This window comes from Schistocerca gregaria, chromosome 2, assembly GCF_023897955.1.
Source record: "Schistocerca gregaria isolate iqSchGreg1 chromosome 2, iqSchGreg1.2, whole genome shotgun sequence".
In the NCBI taxonomy this organism is placed as follows: domain Eukaryota; kingdom Metazoa; phylum Arthropoda; class Insecta; order Orthoptera; family Acrididae; genus Schistocerca; species Schistocerca gregaria.
The window spans coordinates 632,532,029-632,549,827 of record NC_064921.1 but is presented as its reverse complement, the minus strand read 5'-3'; the positions used below and the strand labels follow the sequence as shown (position 1 = coordinate 632,549,827).

Below are 17,799 nucleotides of genomic sequence, written 5' to 3'. Positions count from 1 at the left end.
ATCCTACAAAGCTGTATGAGAAGAGTCGCAGCTCTGATAACTGGTTTCTTCAGCGAATCGGGAGAAGACACGACAAGCGAGACCGCTACAATCTGCCGACAGTCTTGCTTGACAGATAAGCAGTCATATTTGAAGATGACAAACACATCACACGATTAGCGCACCCATGAAGGCACAATCAAATCTCGAAGTACCAAGATGTCTGCCAAGTGAAATAAGCGGTCAATGCAACAAGATAAATAGCACCCCGAATGAATAAATACGAGAAGACTGCGAGATTGGTCAAAGAGTACCACGGCAAGATAGCACTACACGTTCTCTCTCTGACTATCTGAACATAGTACAAAGCTCACGTATGACGTCACGAGTGGATAGTGGAAGATACCGTCGGAAGTCAAGTGAAAAAAAAGTCAAAAATTTGCTGTTGAATTATGCTAAAGCGTTGCGTAGGAAATGTTAAGTGGAACGTAAACGACATGTAATGGAATTTGTATTCTCACAGCGTGATTAGAAAGCAATGCAAGCCAGCAGTATTTTGAAAGTAAATGTCAACACAAACGTATCCTATGTCAAACTATGTTTCGTAAAGCATTTCAGCTGATAACAGTGACGGTGATACGTTTGAAACAGTGGGATTGGCCGAAAGACAAGGTGTAAGCGAGTGGCTCTGTAAAAGCCGATGTAAAACTAAGTACTGTGTGTACTAAATGAAGGAAGACGTAAATGTAGAGAGGTAAGCACTGTTTCTCTGCTATTCCACTGGGATGTCAATATCTGTGAAGTAGTTGATAAGACTGTGTGAAATTAACTCAATTTACCACACTGGTTGATAATCTTAGATAAACATTCTGTGACATGAACCTCTACGCAATGGAGCGTCCGCTACACTACTTTGATTGGGAGAAACAACATACATTGGCACGTTTAAAGTCGACCTCAGTTAACATTTCAAATGTTTAATAGTCGCCATCGTCACTGTACCGTTCAGGTGACTAGTGTACCAGTCTTCAAGTGTCATGTTTTTCTTTTGAAGTTTTCCTACAAATAAAAAAAAGTTTAATTATCTGTCACATTTAATTCAGAATTAAACATTGTTTAAGTAAGTCACCCTAAATATTTGCAATAAATGTTTCACAGCCCCCATGAAAACTAATGACAGATGAACATTGTTTGTTGATACTGATAGATGTCATTGTTCTCCAGGAATGGATATAAGGCAATTCATCTGCTGTGAATTTCGTATTAATCTCCTCAGATTTTGGTTTTCATGATCGGTTAGCTGTAACACAATGTGAAGCTATGTTTTATACCATTTAGATCTCATTTTTATAGTTTGGGTTCAAGGATTCGAAACTTATTTTCTTAGAGGGTACAGAACAATGCCTTGTGTGCTGTGAGTCACAGTGTCAACAATCAGACTCTATTCGTCTTTGTATTTAAAAATAGCAGTATTGAATGGTAGGGCCTACCTAAAGAATAGGTAATTGCAGTGCACATTCATGAGGCTGAAATGATGAACTTACTCATTCTTCAGGCAAACACTTTCCGAACACTCATGACATAAGTGACTGATAGCCATCTGTCTTGATGTGGCCTTTCTGTGCTGCTGCTTTGATGTCACAGTATAAATCTGAAGTTACCCAAAACTAGGTTTGTTATAATAATTATTGTGTTGTACTTGTGGCTGAAGTCTACCTCTGCATACATATTCAGCAAACTGCTGTGCAAACCACAGCAGAGGGTACTTTGTGCTACTGCTAGTCACCCATTTTCTGTTCAGTTCACAAATGGAAGGTGAGGAGGATGACATGTCTATGTGTTGAAGTAAAGCCCTGATGTCTTGTACCTTGTCTACATGGTCTTTATGTAAAATGAATGGCGGTGGCAGTAGAGTCAATCTGCAGTCTATTTGTCACAAAAGCTGGTTGTCTGAATTTCCTCAATAAAGTTTCACGAAGAGAATGCCTTCCTCCCACCAGGGACTCCCATTTCAGTCCATATTTCATTTTCATAACACTTGTGTTGTTGAAACATACCAGTAACAAACCTGGCAGCATGTCTCTGAATTGCTACAGTGTCAAGTATGAATTGTTGGTGATCCAAACACTTCAGCAGTTCTTGAGGATGTGTTGCACAAATGTTCTGTACAATCAACTTATAGATGAGCTATGATTTCCTGTAGTTCTCCCAGTAAACCAAAGTCGACCATTTGCCTTTCCTATAACCAACCTTACAAGCTAGGCCTAGTTCCATTTCATGTCACGTTGCAATAGTACATACAGATATTTAATTGATATGACTATGTGAAAGAGCATTGTACTTATACTGTATTTGAACATTAATATAGGATTGGTTTTCCGCGTACCTGCAGTTAGAGCATGCTGCCATTCATCATACCAAATGGAAATGCTGTCCAAGTCACTTAAAGATGACAGTGTGCTGTACACTCATTGACACAAGTTAGTTATTGGAACTACTGCATAATAGTATTGAAGATACCTCTCCTTTTCCATATATATATTTATCTCATATGACACAGGAAATAAACTATGGCTGATTCATTGGATCCATCCTGATATTCACCTTCCATGCTAAGGCAAACAAACAAAATCAACATGGTGGCCATATGAGGATTTGAACTAGGATTGTTTTTGAATGTGACTCCATTGCTTTAACAGTGACACCTCTCTCAATATTCCATTTTACATATGCGAAAAAAAGAAAATTTACAATACTGAAAACTTGTTAGAAAACAGATTTAGAGTTTCTTTTGAAGCAGGTGTATATATACTGTATCCTGAGGTAGAAAACGCACTTGCCTACAAGCTTCATGTCTACTGTGTCAGTGAACAAATTTCCTCAAATCTTCAGAATCTAACAATATTATGAAAAGGGTAGCTACTACTCACCATGTAGTGGGGATGCTGAGTCACAGATAGGCACAACAAAAAGATGGTCGGAAAGTGAGCTGTCGGCCAACAATGCTTTTGTTGAATAAACACACACACACACACGTGCAAATGCAAACACAACTCAAACACATAGGACCACAGTCTCTGGCAGCTGAAGCCAGAGACTGTGGTCATGTGTGTGTGAGTTGTGTTTGCGTGTGTGTGTTTTGACAAAGGCTTTACTGGCTGAAAGCTCATTTTCCGACAGTCTCTTATCTGCAACTCAGCATATCTTCTATATGGTGAGTAGCAACTATCCTTTTCATAATATTGTTACATTCTTTCAGAATGTACAATTGTTAAATGTAGGGGGCCTGTGCTGTAAATATAAATTCCCATTGCACCATGATGTGACAAAAATTTGAATGGAGTAGGTGTTATTTTGAACAGTGACACACATCCAGGCAATGCACTGTATCCATGCAAGAGGAAGTAACGTGTAAAACAATCTACTTCTACATTGAGCAAACTAAAATTACTAGGACAGTATGGCTGACTAGTATTTACCTTCAGGAGACAAAATTGCCAGTGCTGCAGATAATCACTAAAAAGGTAGAGAAACTTTCTCCAGGTTTCTGAACTGTTAATCCCTTCTTCAAGGAAGGAAGGTTGGAAAGGAGAGGCACTTCACTCCAGCCCCATTTAGAGAGGGATCTTTCAGTTGTGGGGACAAGGAGATGCAAAAATCTTCAGTCATGTTGGAAGTGTCATTTGGCACCATGTTAAAAAGACTGAATCAGTCAGACTAATTCCTGCAGATAGAATAACAGAGCAATTCAGATAGGAATGGTGCGACAGCTAGTGAGCAATTCATTACAGCTAAATTGCGGCATCCAGATTGATAGTATTTCCACTTTTAACAGTGTGGGTAATGTAGGCCTAACCACAGTGATAAGATACATATCTCGCACCTGGGAGGTGCAAGATAAGTCTTTTAAAAGACAGACTTGTTCTTTTGTATTAGGGAGGCCACCAGGCTTCGGAATCAGAAATGACACTTACATCAACCATAGCAAGAGTATACTTTCCTTGAATATGTGCTGAAAGGATCATTTTTGTGTATTATTTTTGAGTCTAAAGATTAGATTAGATTTAGTTTTTGTTACATAGACCCAAAAATAAGATGATTCTCATGGGTGTGGATCATGTCAGGGAGTGTAAGATAAAAAAACTTAAATGTAATACTTACTACCCTGGATCATGCTGTTCAACCATGGAGGAGGATGAAGTTGTCTGTCATACTGTATTCTAGACTTAGATAAGTGTAGTCAAGATGGCTTCTGCATTAAAGATTATGATACTGTACAGTCATGAACTGTAGCATAACCTAAGGTGCCTGATGAAAATCCCCCCCCCCCCCTTTTTTTTAACAGTCTGATTTGCTGGATAGGTTGGGGCATGTACGTCCATCATGTCTTTGATCAGTTGCCATGATAGCTTATTGTTTAATGCTGCTTGGTAAATTTCTTACGATGTCTGTAATTTTATTTTGGTGCAGCTCATAATTGTGATGTATTCCTTGATATTTCAAAGAGATTGGTGTAGATTCAACAGTGCTCTTCTGCAGGCAGAATTTTGGAAATGTTGATACACTTCTTGATTTGATTTGCTGAATATCCATAAGTACTTTAAATTATGTTATGCTTCTATTGGAACAATGATTTTGTTTGTTATTAGGAATTATAAAATCTTCGTACATTGTTTAACTCTAGTCATCTGCAGACTTCATCAGGTTTGTGTTATTTTGACGCATATTAACTGGTGGCCTTCCTATTTCAATATGCTCTTAAAATCTTTGTCTTATGAGTGACACATAATTTGTTCCTCATTTTTCATTGTAGTTATTTGAAACATAAGCAATGATATTGTATTTCATTTCCTGCGCTCATTTTGAAAAATACGGCAACTGTTTTACAGAAAAATCTGGGCTGTACAGTCTTCATTTTACTGTTATGATGTCTGCATATAGTTATAATGAAAATTGAGTTTTGTAAATTTAGATAAATAAATGGACACTATGGGTCACAAATTTTTTTAAACTCTTTGTGCTGCCCACATGAACAGCAAAGGAAAAAATCAATAATATAGCAATAAGTTGAAGGAAAGCAAATTGCAGTGTATTGTGCTGTGTATTTTGAGCTCATTTTAGTTGTTGGTTGATCTTGCATGCATTTACTCCTTGTTGTCCAGAGAGTATTCTGTATGATATTCAGCTACAGTCTCCTTTCTAGAGAAAAAGCTGTGAGGATATTTAATGTAGATGACAAAAAATCTCGTAAAAACTTTATCAAAGACCTCAGAATGCTTTGCTTACTTTGCAATAAATTTACTCTTTAGTAGTGTTAACAACCACAAACAGAAATCAATTCCAAATGAAACACCTTTCCTCCCACAATTAACAACAAAGAATTCATATTAGTGTACTTTTCCATGCCAGATGATCAGTATGAAAGTCTTTATTCAAGTGCAAAGGTATTCACCGAGTTGCTTACAGAAGTAAGGCAAAAAATTGGAAATCTGAGAAAACCATACAGCAAATAAAAAGGGGTTACCGAACGTTGTGATTCCATCCATCTCTTTTGATCCATGACATCATCAATGCGGCAGACAGCTCTATTTCAAGCATATATAATATGGTGATTATGATGCCACTCATTACAGCCATGAAAAACCATAAATAATGTGAAGTATTTAAATCTAGAAATAAAATGAAACTAATGGGATTGCTGCTGGAAGTAGGGGGTCTTGAGTAGGTAAAAACTAAATATATGACAATGAGAATAATGATACAATACCAAAACAAATTTTAACCTAAAAATTAAACATACAAAATTCACAACTTTGAACACGACCAAATTGTGCAAAAGCAAAAAACCATTGGTATCATAAATTTTACTTGACCTGTTATTTTTGTGTTCTTCAATCCAGAGACTGGTTTGATGCATCTCTCCACGCTACTCTATGCTGTGAAAGCTTCATCTCTGATTAACTACTGCAATCTACATCCTACTGATTCTGCTTAGTTTATTCATCTCTCAGTCTCTCTCTACAATTTTTACCCTCCACGCTTCCCACCAGTACTAAATTGGTGATCTCTTGATGCCTCAGAATGCGTCCTACCAACCGATCTTTTCTTCTAGTCAAGTTGCGTCACAAATTCCTCTTCTCCCCAGTTCTGTCCAGTACCTCATCATTAGTTACATAATCTACCTATCTAATCATCTAAATTCTTCTGTAGCACCAGATTTAGAATGCTTCTATTTTTTCTTGTCTAAACTGTATATCATCCCTGTTTCACTTCCATTCATGGCTACACTCCATACAAATACTTCCAGAAAAGACTTCGCGACACTTAAATTTATACTCGATGTTAACAAATTTCTCTTCTTCTGAAACACTTTTTCTTCCCATAGCCAGTCTACATTTTATATCCTCTTTACTTTGACCATCACCAGTTATTTTGCTCCATAAATAGCAAAACTCATCTACTACTTTAAGTGTCTCATTCTCTCATGTAATTCCCTCAGCATCACCTAATTTGATTTGACTACATTCCATTATCATTGTTTTGCTTTTGTTGACATTCATCTTATATCCTCCTTTCAAGATACTGTCCATTCCATTCAACTGCTCTTCCTTGTCCTTTGCTGTCTCTGACAGAATTACAGAGTCGCTGGCAAACCTAAAAAGTTCTTATTGCTTCTCCGTGGACTTTAATTCCTACTCTAGATTTTTGTGTTCTTTCCTTTACTGCTTGCTCAGTATACGAATTGAATAACATCAGGGATAGGCTATGACCCACTCTCACTCCCTTCCCAACCAATGCTTCCCTTTCATGCCCGTCAACTCTTATAACTGCCCTCAGTTTTCTGTAGAAATTCTAAATAGCTCTTCACTCCCTGTACTTGACCCTTGCCACATTCAGTATTCTGGTCCCTTCAATCCCACAAACCAACCAAACCTTGCCACCTTCAGTATTTGAAAGAGAGTATTCCAGTCAACATAGTCAAAAGCTTTCTCTAAATCAACAAATGTTAGAAACATAGGTTTGCCTTTCCTTGATCTATCTTCTAAGATAATTTTTAGGGTTTCCATTTGTCTTTAAAGAAGTCATGTTAGTATTTCGCAGCCATGACTTACTAGACTCATGGATTGCTAATTTTCACACCTGTCAACACCTGCTTTATTTGGGATTGGAGTTACTATATTCTTCTTGAACAGTGTGGGTATTTCACCTGTCTCACACATCTTACTCACTAGATGGTAGAGTTTTGTGATGGTTGGCTTTTTCAAGGCTATCAGTAGTTCTAATAGAATGTTGTCTACTCCAGCGTCCTTGTTCCAACTTAGGTTCTTCAGCGCTCTGTCAACTTCTTCACACAGTATCATATCTCCTGTTTCTTCTTCATGTACATCCTCTTCCATTTTCATAAAATTCCCTCAAGTACACTGCTTTTGTACAGACCCTCTATATACTCCTTCCATCTTTCTGCTTTCCCCTCTGCCGGCTCGAGTGGCCGTGCGGTTCTAGGCGCTACAGTCTGGAGCCGAGCGACCACTACGGTTGCAGGTTCAGATCCTGCCTCGGGCATGGATGTGTGTGATGTCCTTAGGTTAGTTAGGTTTAATTAGTTCTAAGTTCTAGGCGACTGATGACCTCAGAAGTTAAGTCGCATAGTGCTCAGAGGGATTCGATCCATTTTTTGCTTTCTCTACTGAGCTGAGTGCTTGATGTTCATACAGGTGGTTCTCTTTTCTCCAAAGTCTTCTGTAATTTTCCTGTAGGTTGTATCTGTCTTACCCCCGGGGATATCTACCTCTACGTCCTTACATTTGTCCTCTAGCCATCCCTGCTTAGCCATTTTGCACTTCCTGTCGATCTCATCTTTGAGATGTTTGTATACCTTTTTGCTTGATTCTTTACTGCATTTTTACATTTTACCTTTCATCAATTAAATTCTGTATCTCTTCTGTTATTGAAGGATTTTTACTGGCCCTTGTCTTCTTACCTACTTGATCCTCTGCTGCCTTCACTTTTTCATCCCTCAGAGGTACCCATTCTTCTTCTACTGTATTTCTTTCCCCCATTCCTGTCAATTGTTCTCTAATGCTCTCCCTGAAACTCTCTCAAATTTCTGGTTCTGCCCGTTTATCCAGGTCCCATCTCCTTAAATTCCCACTTTTTTGCAGTTCCATCAGTTCTAATCTACAGTCCACGTCTGACCCTGGAAATGTCTTACAATTTAAAACCTGGTTCCTAAATCTCTGTCTTACCATTATATAATCTGTCTGAAAGCTTCCAGTGTCTCCAGGTGTCTTCCATGTATACAACTTTCTTTCATGATTCTTAAATTAAGTGTTAGCTGTGATTAAGTTATGCTCTGTGCAAAATTCTACTATGTGGCTTCCTCTTTCATTCCTTACCCCCATTCCATGTTCACCTACTATTTTTTCTTCTCTCCTTTTCCTACTCTTGAATTCCAGTCCCCCATGACTCTTAAATTTTCATCTCTCTTGACTGTCTCAATAATTTCTTTTATCTCACCATACATTTCTTCAATTTCTTCATCATCTTTGGAGCTAGTTGGCTTATAAACTGTACTACTGTGGTAGGCATGGGCTTTGTGTCTATCTTGGCTACAATAGCATGTTCACTATGCTGTTCATAGTAGTTTATATGTATTCCTATTCTTTTTATTCATTATTAAAGCTACTCCTGCATCACCCCTATTTGATTTTGTATTTATAACTGTGTATTCACCTGACCGGAAGTCCTGATCCTCCTGCCGCCGAACTTCACTAATTCCCTCTATATCTAACTTTAATGTATCCATTTCCCTTTTTAAATTTTCTTGACCTGTATAGCTCAAACAAAGCCCTTGAAACCCCCTCACAACTTGAAAACTCAGTGTTGCAAATTTCACCTGACCTGTATAGCTCAAATGAAGTTATTGATACTATGAACTCCCACAAAACTCCAAATCTCCATACCACAAATTTCACTTGACCTACATGGCATCTAAAACAAAACCCTCAGTACTGGAAACCAACACTCTTCAATCTTCAGTCTGTTATCTAAGCCTTCACTTTATCTGTCTTTCCTAAATTGAAGTCCACAGCAGAGCAACCCAAAAATCACATAGTTATATCAAAAAGATAATCCAACCAGTGATGGTAAACAAGTATCCATTGTACCTCCCGACCACAATTCAACACAGTTATCAAACACTAACAAGAAAAAATTCCAGAATTCATTAAACTACTTAAAACTACTTCCCAACCCAGATCACTGTCACAAAAATCTAGGCTGGTGAATAACGCACTGGAGTGCATGCTCTCTCTCTCTCTCTCTCTCTCTCTCTCTCTCTCTCTCTCTCTCTCTCTCTCTCTCTCTCTCTCTCTCTCAATCAGTCCAAATAACTGTAGAAACTTGATCATGGAATCACGTCTTTGCCCATTGCAGCAGTCCATGTTCTAATCATAAATTTCTCTGTCATTACTGACAAAAAGAGAAAAACTTGCTTAAATTTCTAACCATAAGAAACACACAGCACTAATAATATCAGACACAATCCAATTCAAAACACTGCACCAATATGGCATCACACAACACAATTATGTGGTGGGTCAGAGCAGTTTGGTGAAATCGCAACAGTTCATTAATGCAGTAAAAGCGTAAGTTACTAAATATTGTTTCTAAATTACATGTGTATCCAGAATTGATAAACTGAGAGTTGTAAATCCTTGTTTGTAATGTGGTAGGTAATAATGCTTATTATAAACAGATCTAATTATTGCAGTATTTAGGTTACTGTTATCGTCCGACCTTCATCATCATTGTGCTTATGGATATATGGAGAAACTAGTACTAAGATGTTTAATTAAATAGGATAGTTACAAAAAAAGTTTCTCTGATTTATAGGATACATTTGGAACACGTTTATGTGCAAGTAGAATAACACAAATTACCAGTGATAAAGTAATAAGAGTTAATTGTTAATATTTCTTTCCAAAGCAATTTTATTCCACAATGCTGAACATTTTCTTTGATGAGGAGATTCACACCATTTGAAATAGGCCTCTCTGATGTAATATAAGCGGAGGAGGGATAGAATTAGACACAGCTTCCTAACTTCATGTAGTGCCTCTGTTGTCAATGACAACTTGTCATACCAAAGATTCCTCAATACACAAGAAGCACCATGCAACAATGCTGATCTGTAACTACTTAGGAACTGCCCACAGCTTGAGAATAGTGATTGAAACATTACGCTGCATAACTGTCAGCACCCAAGAAGTGACCAGGATGTTGTGGTAAAAGGTTCTCATTTGATTGGCAAATGTTCTGATGTTTCTGTACTATTCACTGAACAACTCTAATGCAGTTTGGAAATGGGGTTGTTCACAGTCTTGCTGAAAGTACAGCTCTTCAAAAGGGTTCTTAAGGTATAAGGGTAGGCTCAAGCCATTCCTCACAGAGTCGCTATATCACTGATCTATGAGGGACAATAGCATACACCAGGTTTGCAATTTCACCCTCTATAACTGCTGAATGTATGTGCAATGATTGGGGTGAACTAGACTTCATATAAAGTTTTTGGGCCCCCTTCATGTCTATGAACATATATGGTCTTAGATTCATGGGGAGCATTGAATGAATACATAAATCTTACAAAACTAATGAAATAATTTTGTCTGTGGAATAAAAACGACATAAAGTGCATGCTTGTGTAAACAAAATCTGCTGTTGGGTAACTTGATCAAATCATCTTCAGCATGCTGCCCACAAGGTGGTTAAGATATTGCTACTTGAGCCTCTCTCTCATTTTGAGGTGCTTTCATGTGGGAGTAGTGTTCCTGTGACAAAACATGGCAAGTTTCACCAGCTGGCCCCAATCATGTTTAGGGGGATTCATGTTGGCATATACTACAGGCCATTTCATTTGGTTGAGTCATGCCTCCTTGAGGAAAATGTTTGTAGGATGGACACAGTTTGCTTACATATTATCATTTTGAAATACAATCTGATTGGTGAAATGTTGATTGTAAAGCTACGCAGTAGATTGGACAATCCTGTCTCAATACCATACATCCCCAAATTAGGTTTGACAGAAGAGGTGTCCCATATTTGTCCACAGTACCAGTCAAAAACACAAGTAACTCACCTCGCTGCCAGACGTGAGACTGCACACCTGAGACATGTGTTGGTACCTGGTTGCTTCCACACTCTGCTGTGTCTGTCATCACATATCAGTAAAATCTGTAATTGTCACAATACCATTGATCCAGTTTCTGTTCCAGGTACACTTTCTGTGAACACATTTGTGCTAGGGGATTTGGGCTGTTGTTTGTAATGGATGCCTAGAGGTCAGTTGATCATGTGTGGACTGTTGAATCTGTCTCAGCTGACGTAGCCCTCTCAGTTGTCTCCAAAATAGGTAGTTCCATTACATTTTCCTGGGGGTACAAACAAGCCACAATTTGTAAGTACCAGTCATCAGCTGATGTTATCCACAGGCATCAACTGTGAGACAGAGCTTCAGTGTTTTGTGGCTCGCTATAGTAGTATAATATTCAGGTTTGTCGTGGTGGTGTATGCCAATTTGGCATACAATTTACTGTACTGATAACCCATCTTGCAGTGAAATGACAATATTCGCATCCTATAACGCTTTGATAGCTCCCTGATGCATGTTGACAGACAGCAGTGCACACAAGTCATACCATCCTATTCATGACTGGAAGCACAGTGTACTGTACTGAATTGAACTGAGAATGCAGGTTCACTCTTGCTAGCTTTGCATAAGTTGTTGTATGTAAAGATTTCCTGTAGTTAGAAGAGTACTGAGAAAGAGGTTTTTGAAGTTAAAACTGTGTAAGTCATGAGGGTGGCGTGAAACACTGACCGTCTCTGTTGTGTTGACAAGAGACATCGTTTATTGTGTGCAGTTTTTTGTGCATATGTATTCGTCCATTGGCACACACAATCAGTCTGTACATCTCTCTTGAATTCAAGGGAGTATTTGTGTTTGGTAGAAGTAAAAGTCACTTTCATTTCTGCTTTAAAGATTCAGATCACACAGTTCAAACCCAGCGAAAATAGGGATTTCATGACTAAAGTTCAAACACATCATGAAATAAATGTGTACTTAATAAGATGATTAAAAAAAAACAAAGAATAAGAATACCATTTGGGGAATGCTGTGAAAGAAGATATTATTACACTTTAATACAGAAGACAGAGTAAGAAAACCAATATATAAAATTAGAAAGCTATGATTTTGTGTGTGAAAGCCTACAGCTGTTTCCGCAACATCCATTATCTATCAGAAAACTAAGAAGTTCTTTTCCTTCATATAAGTCAATGACTGGTCCTAAACCTTCCACCAAATCAATCTTGCTGAAACTGAATTGATATTAAGCATTTAAATAAACATTCACATATGTATGTCCCTCTACTGTACCACCATCTGGCCAACACACACACACACACACACACACACACACACACACACACACACCAAAGAAAGGTGACACGTAATTGAACCTTCTCAACATTAAAAAATAAGATTGCTTAAATTAAACAAGACACCAGACCCTGGTGGAATTCCCATTATATTTTACAGTGAATATACTTCAGAATTACCTCTTCTCTATCTCATATACACTCCTGGAAATGGAAAAAAGAACACATTGACACCGGTGTGTCAGACCCACCATACCTGCTACGGACACTGCGAGAGGGCTGTACAAGCAATGATCACACGCACGGCACAGCGGACACACCAGGAACCGCGGTGTTGGCCGTCGAATGGCGCTAGCTGCGCAGCATTTCAGCACCGCCGCCGTCATGTCAGCCAGTTTGCCGTGGCATACGTAGCTCCATCACAGTCTTTAACACTGGTAGCATGCCGCGACAGCGTGGACGTGAACCGTATGTGCAGTTGACGGACTTTGAGCGAGGGCGTATAGTGGGCATGCGGGAGGCCGGGTGGACGTACCGCCGAATTGCTCAACATGTGGGGCGTGAGGTCTCCACAGTACATCGATGTTGTCGCCAGTGGTCGGCGGAAGGTGCACGTGCCCGTCGACCTGGGACCGGACCGCAGCGACGCACGGTTGCCCGCCAAGACCGTAGGATCCTACGCAGTGCCGTAGGGGACCGCACCGCCACTTCCCAACAAATTAGGGACACTGTTGCTCCTGGGGTATCGGCGAGGACAATTCGCAACCGTCTGCATGAAGCTGGGCTACGGTCCCGCACACCGTTAGGCCGTCTTCCGATCACGCCCCAACATCGTGCAGCTCGCCTCCAGTGGTGTCGCGACAGGCGTGAATGGAGGGAGGAATGGAGACGTGTCGTCTTCAGCAATGAGAGTCGCTTCTGCCTTGGTGCCAATTATGGTCGTATGCGTGTTTGGCGCCGTGCAGGTGAGCGCCACAATCAGGACTGCATACGACCGAGGCACACAGGGCCAACACCCGGCATCATGGTGTGGGGAGTGATCTCCTACACTGACCGTACACCTCTGGTGATCGTCGAGGGGACACTGAATAGTGCACGGTACATCCAAACCGCCATCGAACCCATTGTTCTACCATTCCTAGATCGGCAAGGGAACTTGCTGTTCCAACAGGACAATGCACGTCCGCATGTATCCCGTGCCACCAAACGTGCTCTAGAAGGTGTAAGTCAACTATCCTGGCCAGCAAGATCTCCGGATCTGTCCCCCATTGAGCATGTTTGGGACTGGATGAAGCGTCGTCTCACGCGGTCTGCACGTCCAGCACGGACACTAGTCCAACTGAGGCGCCAGGTGGAAATGGCATGGCAAGCCGTTCCACAGGACTACATCCAGCATCTCTACGATCGTCTCCATGGGAGAATAGCAGCCTGCATTGCTGCGAAAGGTGGATATACACTGTACTAGTGCCGACATTGTGCATGCTCTGTTGCCTGTGTCTATGTGCCTGTGGTTCTGTCAGTGTGATCATGTGATGTATCTGACCCCAGGAATGTGTCAATTAAGTTTCCCCTTCCTGGGACAATGAATTCACGGTGTTCTTATTTCAATTTCCAGGAGTGTAAATTGAAAAGCTATTGCGTAGTGAACCAGTCTGTCTGACTAAAAGAAGTGCAAGACTGTCCTGTTTATAAAATGGGTAAAAGATCAGATGCTCAGACTTGCAACCCCATATCTACAACAATAATGGAAATTCGTGGATGGAGCAATATGTAAAGTAAGGGAAAGTCAACAAGTGAACTATAGTGGATTGATGTGTGGACCACAGAAATAAAAACAGCATTGACATCAGCTTATGAACACTACCTCTTGTTCCACTTTACTGTGACATGTTTCTGTACCCCATGCATCAATCTGCTATAGATGAGTGGTTGCCTTTTCCCATATTTTATGTAACAAACCAATATCTATTGTGTGTGTCTGCAGGGTGCCGGAGCACATTCTTAGCTCAAAAATAGTAATTTCGCCAAAGAATTAGATTAGGTTCACTGCGATTGTGTGCAATGTGGCACACTTTCTCCACTTACGATATATTACAAACTTAAGATGCAGGAGAACTCAGGATCATATCTTCCTCAATTTCCAGAGGCATTCAACACTGTGCCATTTTGTTGATTGAAAACAAATACAAAAGCAGAGCATGTATGCAAGTATGTAAAGAATGTTTTGACTAATTGGAATTAGTAAATTATATTTATTTAAAATTTTCAACAAAAATTGGAATACTATTTTGAGTATTGGAAGAAAGTGTAAGAGAATACTGCTTTATTCATCTCATAACAAGCACTTCTGAACAATCAGATTATGGTACAGGAGATGTGTCAAAAATTAACAACATATATCTCTTAGGTAAAATTATAGTTGCAGAGCTGGAGCAGTATTCCATAGGCAATATTTTTCTGAGAATAAAGTCATGTTTATGTAATAGTGCCAATACTCACTGACATCTTACTGAAATTATTAGTGTGTGCACCACGGATTCTTCCTCAGCAGAGTAATGTTCTGTATCATTATATCATAGCACTTATTTTCCAAGAGACGTAGTTTCTTGTACCCAGTGTTTCTATCTATTAGCTTATTGAAGATTCTCATTCTCACATATTGGGGAGTTTGAGTATATACTTTTGGTTGATTAACAGTAAGTATAAAATTATCTTTATTCCATAGGTTGCACGAATGATTAAAGTGATTGTCCATAAGTAATTTTGGTTTGCTGACTTAAACTATTATTGCCTCACAGAGGTAAAGGGAGGGAACTGTTGAAAGTTCCACGGTTTTAAATGATTGGTGAATTCTAATTGTTCACAGTATACATAAACAATCAAGCAGATGATTATCTGCACTCTGTTTGTCCATTGCTAAAGCTGTTGCAGCAAGAAAGTATTGTCATTGGGTGACGATAAGAAAATGAAGAATAATATAGAAAATACTCAGTTGATATGCTGAATGATAGCTGTCTTTAAATGTGGGTAAATGTAATATAATGTTCCTAACTGAAGATAGAATGCAATAGGGTTTGACCTCGCTGTCTTTCTCAGTGAATTGAACTAGTATGAAGCTCTCGGGTTTCCAGTCAAGCTATTTCAGTGAACTCATTTGGCTGGAAACATAAGAGCTTTGTATCAATAGGATTCAGTTACAAGATCAGTAGTAATATTGTTGAAAAATGTGAGATAATACTACAAAATTATATGACAGTGGATGACAGCAGGAAATCAGTAGCAGGAAAAGTCAGTAGAAGATTTTGATTCCTTGCAAGGGTTATGCAAGAAATAAACAAAACATTGCATGCACTACACTAGTGTACCAGAGTCAAGAATACTGCCCGTGTTGGGAATTCTTACGAAGTGGGATGGCAGTGTAGGCTACATTAAATGAATCCTGAGATATATGGCACAGATTGTGACAAGTCAGTAGTGTCCATTCAAATTTAGTAGAGGTGTATAGGAACTGAAATGGGAAAATTTTGAAGAAAAGTGATGATGTTCTCACATAGTGTTGTATGAATTTAAAGAACTAGTATAAGAAAAGACTAAAACAATTGTACTGTTGCCATCATATAATTTCACATATGGATCTTGAGAATGAGATAAGTGACATCAGGGTACATACTGTGGCATATACAGTTGGAAATTGAATAGGACTGTCCCTCACATTTGGGTGAAGTACTCCCTGCCGTACACTGTACAGTTGCTTAATGTGAAATAGACCTATGTGATCCTAGCTAATGATGTGCAGTTTGCAGATATCCTTTTTTGCAAAAAGATTTCTTTCTTGTAATGAATAAATGTTGTAGGTGGTGTAACTGTTCATAAGTTTTGTCTCAAGTGCAGATAGTGTTGAGGATCAGTGGACAAAGTTCAAAACCATGGTACAATATGCGTTAGATGAGTATCTGCCAAGCAAGATCGTAAGAGATGGAAAAGAGCCACCGTGGTACAACAACCGAGTTAGAAAACTGCTGCGGAAGCAAAGGGAACTTCACAGCAAACATAAACATAGCCAAAGCCTTGCAGACAAACAAAAATTACGCGAAGCGAAATGTAGTGTGAGGAGGGCTATGCGAGAGGCTTTCAATGAATTCGAAAGTAACGTTCTATGTACTGACTTGGCAGAAAATCCTAAGATATTTTGGTCCTATGTCAAAGCGGTAGGTGGATCAAAACAAAATGTCCAGACACTCTGTGACCAAAATGGTACTGAAACAGAGGATGACAGACTAAAGGCCGAATTACTAAATGTCTTCTTCCAAAGCTGTTTCACAGAGGAAGACTGCACTGTGCTTCCTTCTCTAGATTGTCGCACAGTTGACAAAATGGTAGATATCGAAGTAGACGACAGAGGGATAGAGAAACAATTAAAATCGCTCAAAAGAGGAAAGGCCGCTGGTCCTGATGGGATACCAGTTCGATTTTACACAGAGTACGCGAAGGAACTTGCCCCCCTTCTTGCAGCGGTGTACCGTAGGTCTCTAGAAGAGCGAAGCGTTCCAAAGGATTGGAAAAGGGCACAGGTCATCCCCGTTCTCAAGAAGGGACGTCGAACAGATGTGCAGAACTATAGACCTATATCTCTAACGTCGATCAGTTGTAGAATTTTGGAACACGTATTATGTTCGAGTATAATGTCTTTTCTGGAGACTAGAAATCTACTCTGTAGGAATCAGCATGGGTTTCGAAAAAGACGATCGTGTGAAACCCAGCTCGCGCTATTCGTCCACGAGACTCAGAGGGCCTTAGACACGGGTTCACAGGTAGATGCCGTGTTTCTTGACTTCCGCAAGGCGTTTGACACAGTTCCCCATAGTCGTTTAATGAACAAAGTAAGAGCATACGGACTATCAGATCAATTGTGTGATTGGATTGAGGAGTTCCTAGATAACAGAACGCAGCACGTCATTCTCAATGGAGAGAAGTCTTCCGAAGTAAGAGTGATTTCAGGTGTGCCGCAGGGGAGTGTCATAGGACCGTTGCTATTCACAATATACATAAATGACCTGGTGGATGACATCGGAAGTTCACTGAGGCTTTTTGCAGATGATGCTGTGGTGTATCGAGAGGTTGCAACAATGGAAAATTGTACTGAAATGCAGGGGGATCTGCAGCGAATTGACGCATGGTGCACGGAATGGCAATTGAATCTCAATGTAGCGAAGTGTAATGTGATGCGAATACATAGAAAGATAGGTCCCTTATCATTTAGCTACAAAATAGCAGGTCAGCAACTGGAAGCAGTTAATTCCATAAATTATCTGGGAGTACGCATTAGGAGCGATTTAAAATGGAATGATCATATAAAGTTGATCGTCGGTAAAGCAGATGCCA

General features: G+C 39.6%; 1 protein-coding gene across 1 annotated transcript in view; it reads left to right on the top strand.

Annotated features, from left to right (window-relative positions):
- Positions 1-281: 281 nt before the first annotated feature.
- Positions 282-17,799, top strand: part of LOC126334649 (E3 ubiquitin-protein ligase Su(dx)) — a 114,003-nt gene continuing 96,485 nt past the window's right edge. The window contains exon 1 of the mRNA XM_049997094.1: positions 282-733. The gene's annotated coding sequence lies outside the window, so the exon portion shown is untranslated. The remainder of the gene's footprint in view (positions 734-17,799) is intronic.